The sequence below is a fragment of the Harmonia axyridis genome, chromosome 2 (genome assembly GCF_914767665.1).
Source record: "Harmonia axyridis chromosome 2, icHarAxyr1.1, whole genome shotgun sequence".
Classification (NCBI taxonomy): Eukaryota; Metazoa; Arthropoda; class Insecta; order Coleoptera; family Coccinellidae; genus Harmonia; species Harmonia axyridis.
Genome location: NC_059502.1, coordinates 63,849,796 through 63,858,581, shown reverse-complemented (window position 1 = coordinate 63,858,581; position 8,786 = coordinate 63,849,796).

The window sequence follows — 8,786 nt, the reverse complement described above, 5'->3', positions numbered from 1 at the left end:
AAAAGAACGGGTAGGTAGTAGGTAATATTAACAAAACTTGTCGCTTTGTTTATCACGAAAGAGATCATTAAACCGTTTAGTCTATAAAAATCAGTTCTAGGTCTAGGTCAGGCCCGCTGTATTATTATTCTACCTTGTTCTGAAGGATATCATTCCAAGAAATGATAACACTCACTTTTTCACATTCTAACTAGTTCTGAGGTAAAAGTGATTGGATCAATTATCAAGATCATCTGAATATTGATATTGAATACAACGTCAGGATATGAATATCATTTTGTATTTATAAATTTTTTTTCTTGCAATCGAAACATGTATTGTCATTGCCATAGGTATTTAAATGGAAATTGAGTTAAAGGTTTAGAAGTTGTAATGTTGCGTGGTGTTTTTTAGTATTTATTTACTTTAATTGGAAAAATGCTCTAATACACTAAAAATAAAACTCAGTAGGGTCTCAATTTGTTATATCCTATAAAATATCTAGATGATATAAATAACGAAAATTAATGATTAATTTCTGAAATATAATGAAAGAAGAACTGTTTAATTTCATTTTTGAAGAGCATTCCTGTTTTTGGTAGATGCATTGAGTATTTGGATTGATAGAACCTGATGGTCGATTTATTGTTATTCAGCAGGATTAAGATGATAATCATAATAAAATAACTTTTGCTCATTGAACTGATTTGTTTATTCATCGCAATTAAGTACACATATGGAAGAAGAAACCCAAAATTTTACAAAAATATTTCCAAATCACCTAATCCGCACGAATTATCTTTCAGGAAATCTGAATACACTTTTCAAATGAAAACATTGATAGAATTTTGTAACCCTCTAGAAATGCTATATTTAGTGTATAATACATTTGACATACTGTATTCTACATTTTGCAACAAGAAAGCTTGATGTCGACAGGACTGCTTCAATGTTTTAGGTGTACAACTTTGGCTTCCGCCACTTTGCAATAGAAGGCTGTAGCGGTATAAGTGGTAGTCGAAATAAATACATCGTAAATGTCATACAATAAGCATAGGTATTTGTAAACATAACGCCATCGAAATATTTATCAATTTGTGTTATTCTCAATTGAACATATCAACTTACGAGCCAAATTCTCGTTATTTGCGGGAGATTTTAATTTTCTGCTTTAATATGAAGAAGTCTGCGGCTGAGGCTCATCGAATGCTGTCATATACCAATGGTGAATCCGCTATTGGTGAATGAACGTGCCAAGAGTGGTTTCAACGCTTCAAGAACGGCGATTTTGACGTCAAAGACCAGCATGACAGTGAAAGAGAGAAGGTTTTCGAAGAAGCAGAATTGGATGCATTACTTGATCAAGACTCGTGTCAAACACAACAAAAATTGGCAGAATCATTGGGACTTGGAAGTGACGGAACAAGATATTTCGAAACGCCTGGAAATCATGGGAATTATTCAGAAACAAGGATATTGGATGCCGTACGAGTTGAAGTCGAGAGATGTTGAACAGCGTTTGTTTGCTTGTGAACAGCTGCTTGCAAGGCAAAGACAGAAGGGAATTCTGCATTGCATTGTAACTGGAGACGGAGAATGGGTTCATTACGATAATCCAAAGCGCAGAAAATCATGGGGATATCCCGGCCATGCTTTCACGTCGACGGACAAACCGAATAATCATGGTTCCAAGGTCATGTTCAGTATTTGGTGGGACCAGCTCGGCTTAGTGTATAATGAATTGTAACAATCGACTGTAACAATCACAGACGATCGTTATCGAACGCAATTCATGCGTTTAAGCAGAGCATTGAAAGACAAATGGCCGCAATACAACGAGAGATATGATGAAGTGATTATACAGCATGACAATGCTTGGCCCCGTGTACCAAAAGTGGTCAAGACATACTTGGAAACGTTGAAATAGGAAGTCCTACACCACCCTACCTATTCTCCAGACGTTGCTCGTTCGGACTATCACTTGTTTTGATCAATGGAAATCTCGAGGAACTCAGCTCTCTTTCAATATAGTGTTTAAGAGTAGTATATAGGTGAATCTATGTGAGGAAATATAGTCTGGTTTCTATCTTATATTTTTTTTATCTAATGATTTTTCACTTAATAATATACCAGAGCCAGTTTGCTTTAGAACTGGAATGTATTAGAATAAATGAATACTTCGTTAAGTAGGCTACTAAATAATATTATGACATTCAGTTGAATTAATTCCTTTATCTTGCAAGGCGGATATAAGAATGTAGTATATTCTGAATCTTATGTTTGATTTTAAATTCAGTTTGGTGATCCAAACGCCTTTTCTGGAGTATAGAGGAATACAAGTTTCGTTTCAGATTTTAAACTAGAAAAAATTTTCACAAACGATGTCAGCCTTGACATCGACTTGTTTCTATCGAAAAAATTAACTATTCATCATATAAATTTCGGTTTCGTTCGATCAATTATCATGTAGCGAAATATTCCAGGACTTAATTGGATTCAACTTTTCATTTTGGTCAACAACCATCGAACCATAAACCAATAGACAGAACTAGAACAAAGCAAAAAAATTAATAGAACAATAACCTATGCTCAAGGATATTCTGCTAGGTATGATTTTATGAAGTAAGAATGGGATGGGTTCAGTATTAACCATCTGAGGTAATAATATCATTTCCAGTAAAGTATATCAAATATCTTCAATGTTTCCAACACTCTAAAACCGTGTGCACCGACTTGCTTACTAATACCGGATAAGATAATTCCCTTAAATATTTAGTTTGATGACATATCCATGTGATACCTGCCAATTTTTTTTCTTGATAGATCGATAATAAAGCATAACCAAAAAATTGTCTAGCTTAATGGGAAATGGGTTATTAAATAAACCACTGTTCTCCTTTTATCATAGAAGGCCAAGCAAACATGTTCCTCAATCCTGAAGAGCACATATACAAGGTGGTCCAAAAAAAACTTACCACCTCGATATTAACGAATGAGGCCCTATTTGAGAAAATTTGAAGATTTTATTAGATTTCAGTCGAAATTTTCTGGAAAAAATATGCAAATGATCTATCTATTAAAGGAATGTGGAATTCTATGAGTATTCTGATTTTACATTCAAAACATCAGAAATGGTATCATTTTCGGTGCAACCGCAAGTCAACCGTATTTGAAGTGTTTTTTCGAAGAAGTTTTCACTCCCAACAGAGCTTTTCTATAAAATTTCAAGTGTTCATCTCGAATCTTTCTTTGAGATATTTTTTAACCAACGGTCTTGGTGAATCACCCGGTATTCGTTTAATCGAAAACATAAACTGGCTTCAATGTTAATGTAATTTATCGACAGAATACGTTTTTTCAATTTTTTAGATTTAAACAAATAAAAAAGTAGTCATTTTTGGATAAACATGGAAAATGAATATTAAAAAAGCGAAGTTAGCAACTTGTGTGGAACTTTGTTTGATCAACAATTCTAACTCTAAAGTCTAACTTTTGTTTAACATTATTCATACTTTTGTTCAAATATTTTATTTCCAAGTGAATGAAGGCAATAAGATATTATAATTTATCGAAGGTTTCACCTCATCACAGGAAAACCTGAAAAAGTATCAAAGTCATCACTAATTTATTGAGATTTCTGTGATCTTTAAAAAAAGTCAATAAAAAATGTTCATGTCATATCGGATCCGAATTTCATCATCTATTTTTCATTACATTCTGAATTTTGAAATTAGAATGGTACCCATTAGATTGAACTTAATTACAAGTTTTCGCTTGAATAATTCCTTTTTAATGAGAGAATATCTCAACGCAGTATATTTACTTTTATATACAGCCCTGAAATATGCCGCATCTAAAAAATAACTCAATTGATCTCACACAACGTTCTTTGTTGTTTGAAAAATAGTTCAATTCAAGACAATTATGAAGAAGAGTTTCCGGCGATATTTATTGTTGAAAATTATTATTATGATCGAAATTAATTTTAGATTTTTTCTGTTGGGGTTTATAGTGAGAATTGAAATGCATATTTGATGTTTCTCACTTATAAGAAATTACCAACAAAGTTCGTAGAGTTTTTTCTATACAAACTAGAGAGAATTATTGTAGATCTGACTAACGAAGATCAAAAGGCATTCCTGAATTTCACTACAATCACTACTAACATTCAGATGTTCCAATCTTTGATCTTTCGAAATGGAAGTAAATCAGGACAGTACAGATGTGAACTCAGGAGCAAGGATGCAATTGAAAGATCGTTAGAATGCTCCTGTGGAAGGCTCTCGATGGAATCTAAAACCATTGACAGATTATGGCGATTAACTGGATTAACGGCTGTTAAAGTACCTACATTTTTTCGACTTTGTTCTAGTATTACATACTCAAAGTAATAATACCCAAAGAAAACTTAACACCTCGATTTTCCAGCTTTAAAATGAAAATGGGGAAAATTGCTCGTACTTTTCAATTCATTATTTAAGGAGGAACAACTTTTCTGCTTTTCTCATCCCCGTTACTGCAACTCCCTAATGGGGGTGAGAACAACCCCTTGATTCTGAATATTGATGAGGGGGGTTGCGATAGGTACCCCATTTCAAGACCGAGTACTATCTGATACTGATAATTCCGCTTCAAGATTTCTATCGATAACGAAATGACAGGTAAAACAGTGGAAGAGTTCTCAACTAGGACTAAACACCTTTGAAATGTGTCGGATACGAATAATATTGAGATAAATTTCACATTGCTACTTTCGCTATTTTCGCTGTTATTTCATTATCGATGGTATATTTTGAAGCGAAATTTTATTGATTGATTGAGGATTTTTCAGGGATTTCCCTGATATTTCGAAAATGATGTCCATTTTCCATTCTACAATTATGATATTGTACTCCAAGAACAGTAAAACGATTGCACAATCTTTCCACAAACGCTTTGTTTGTTAACACCCTGTTTCTCGAAAATAAAGTATGATTTTTTTCAAGTTTTTTCTGCCCTTCACACTCAACTGAAATTTGGCATAGATATTCCAATTAAGAATTCACATCACGTGATATTTCGATTACAAAGTTCGAGCATGTTATTTTTCTGGTACAGTGACTGCTTCTCGTGAAAAAAATATTTATCTGGTAATCCCCAAGAAAATCCAAATTGATAAATAACCAGTTAGAAGCTGTGTTGAATAATTTAATAATCAGTTTTGGTGCTAAGTCTATAGGGGAGGGTTTATACAAAGGGAGGTTTGATACAAGGTCGAATTTCGCGCCTCGGTTCTTCAAAGAAGGCGTAATCGCGTGCAGTGCCTCAATGAGTGTGAAAATAGTGTCAGTACAAATCTAGCAAAGATCGCGTCAACTGTAATTCTATTAAATTGGGATAATGAAACACCGGATTTCTTAACTAATATATTGAATTTGGCTGTACAAGTTATATGTTTACAAGGTAACAGCTACGAGCGTACTGGGTATGGTACCCCAATTTCCTGGGGATGTTAAGCGTCGCTTTGGATTTTGCATACCAAAGCGCAATCCAGGTCCCTGATTGGTCCACGTCTTTGCTCCTTGCCCTAAGATGTGACTTCAGGATGACCATATGTAGCGACAACGTGGCGCCTGTTCTATTTTTAGCCCTCGCTGTACCTGCTGGGGTTGGTTTCTCGAACTAAATGCGTCTTTCTGAATATTCAACTGCCCGTAAAGTTTGCGTGAAATTCACTTGACGCAACAGTGTGTTTTCTACATATTCGATGTAAGAATTTGCATAACAAACATAAGGCTTGATCTCTTTATCAACAAAATTTAGCGAAATTCATTATTTCATTCTTGATGCGCCTCTCATTGAGAACAAATAGGCCAGTAGTACAGATCTTCAATCAAATACCATAATATGTTCACGACATATATTTTCTGAATTTGTCTTCTAGGAAGGTTTGATACAGTCTGTGTCGGGAGGGATGATACACGTATTAAACCTCTCTATATATTTCGCAGCTGCAGAAGTTACGAACAAACATTTAAAAACATTGCAGGCAACGAATCCATAGTTCTCGAAGGAGAAGACGCCGAAAATAATGAATTCCAGTAGATGCAAGCTGGATCGTAATATTCATCAGAGAATGGAGTGCCATTCAGCCTGTGCAAGTGTCAGTAGTAAAATAAAAATTTTCACCTGCGAATTATGTAGGCATTAGGTAGTGTTATGATTATAAAATATTGATTTCTTATTATTCCTTGTACCTTATTTCTTATTGGATCAAACCTCCCTTTTAGTGTATCAGGCCTTCCATGTATAGGGAGGTTCGAGACACTTTGCACCAACAATTTCAAGAGCTCATAATCAAGGTTGAAATTTTCATTTTCAGTAATTGAATATTGCTCAATGTCTAAGCGAAGTCCTCAAATTTCACTCTGACATAAATGGATTGGTTAATGTTAAAAACAAATTTTTTACTAACAATTTTGTGAAAAATGTATGAACCCTTCCCACTCTCCCCTATCAATGTTTCGTAAAAATTCGATAAACTCGCTTAATAATCGCAAGAAACACCCTGCATCTCGTAAACATTGCGTTTGCGGGCTCATGTTTAAGACTTTTTTTTAATTATACAAGGAATCTCCCTTATTTTCACTTGTTCCTCCAATTTAGGAACACCCTATATAGAAAAATAATTTCATGGTCATCGCGTCACCAGATTCATAGAAAATTTGAGCAGAATATCGAAGAAATATGACCAACCTTCGAAGTAGGTTGCAATTTTGTTTGTATATGTAAATTAATAACTCCAATGTTCATGCCAAATTTCAAGAGAATCATACCATCTAAACAATTAAACCGACAACCATGGCATCGTATTAAATCAGTTCCGTGGTCTCCAATAGGCGCATGAATAAATGAGAGTTCGAAAGTTCCTAAGCTCATGGTTTTCTAGAACTCAAAATTTGTTGGATATTTATCATTCTATATTTTTTTTAAGAAACCAGGAAATTAGGTGTAGGATTAGACAAACACCACACCACTTCATTGTCTTCAAGATATTTAGCAAATACCAGAGTAACTATCAAGTTGGTAAAGAGAAATACATATAGGTTGCAGCTATACAATTTAGCACCGAAAAGATGAAATCCTCGAGAAAACCCAGCCACAACAGAGTTATCTTAATGATAATCATTCAACATCGTACAAGCTCCATGGAGCTTTTGAAAAGAGGGAGTCTCTCTGTAGATATATCCCATACCACTTTATTGGATAGAAATATTTTTAGGTGAATATATTTGTGAGAAATTGAAATATGTCATCGGTGCCATTATTCAATATAATGAGAAAATTTTGGAGATTGTAGGCATGGTCTAGACGGTTTTTCACTTGAAAATTCGCTTACTACTGCAGTAAGCATCTACAGAGGTTTCTAATTCGTAGCTTGTAACTGGAAGCTGGATTTTTCCGACATATCTCCAGCATCTACAATCTACAATCTACAACCTAGAAACCTCTGCAGATGTTTACCGAAGGAGTAACCGATATTTCAGGTGAAAACCCACACAGTTACAATACCCAAATTTTTTTAATTTTCTGTTGAAAAATCCGGCAATGAAAGCCTTCAGCATTATAAGGTGCCATCATGCTCATTCATTTTGTTGGAATATAATAAAATGAACTGATAGTACGTTTATGGACTCATTTCGAATATTTATTTTGAATGACAATAATATCTAGTTTCAAATTTGATTGATAATACAAAACAATTTTTTCGCTGTTGTATTAAATTTCGAATGTTCATGAATGAATCAGGTCTGCATAATATTTATTATCATACTTTTGAACGAAATAATGAGCCTATTAGTTAATAGAAAATACAAAACCGAAAAGTTGTTCTGCTCCTTCAAAAGGATTTCAATGCTTTCATTGTAGATAATTTTTCAAATTTATTGAGCAAAACCATTTCACAAAGGAATTCAAATCCCTAAATATCGAATACTGGATCCTAAAAACTCTTAAGGCTTATTTTTACCGGAATATGTTCAAAGGGTTGTCTCAAAATAGGAATTTATGTACTTGGGAAAAAAAAGTTTGATTCAAAAACAATTGGAAATATAACATGAGCTATGGAATTGAAAAAGAATTTGAATACATAGAACATATTCAATCAGTTTGAAAAAATTGTTCGAGACCTTCTGAATTCATAGGTTCAACCTGAACTCTTATTTGTATGAATAATAACAATAATTCCATATAATTATTCGAATTCGAAATGAAAATGTTGAGTGAAAGATGTCTTATAGAAAATTCTTTCGTTGTTCGTCCAATTTTTTTCGTTAATTTTTTTCTGATCATTTTAAATCTCAAGTTATCCATTGTATTTATTCACTCCGACTTTTTCGTTGTAAAGAAAATCACTAAACCGAAGAAAGTTCTAAAATGACTTTAAAATATCAATTTTTCTTTTAGGTCGACGATATTTTTAAAATATTCAGTTTCCACATTAGAAGAAAGTACGAAAAATTAAATACCAAATTCGTTCGTTTAATGAACCATTTTTTGACATACATATTACTATATTCCTTAAGATAACAATATAAATGAGCATAAATGGCATACCGAAACAATTTTTTCTAAATCCTCACAAATATACTCACATATCTATCGACACAAAAAAAAAACATAAAATACACATAAAATAACCCATTTCCGCAGCGAAAATCACGAGCGAGATCACCTATGCCACGATAAGATCGCAATAAACGCAAATAGAAATCCTGCACTCTTCTGAAACGATCCAGTACTTTCGACCTGCACCAGGTCTATGAAAC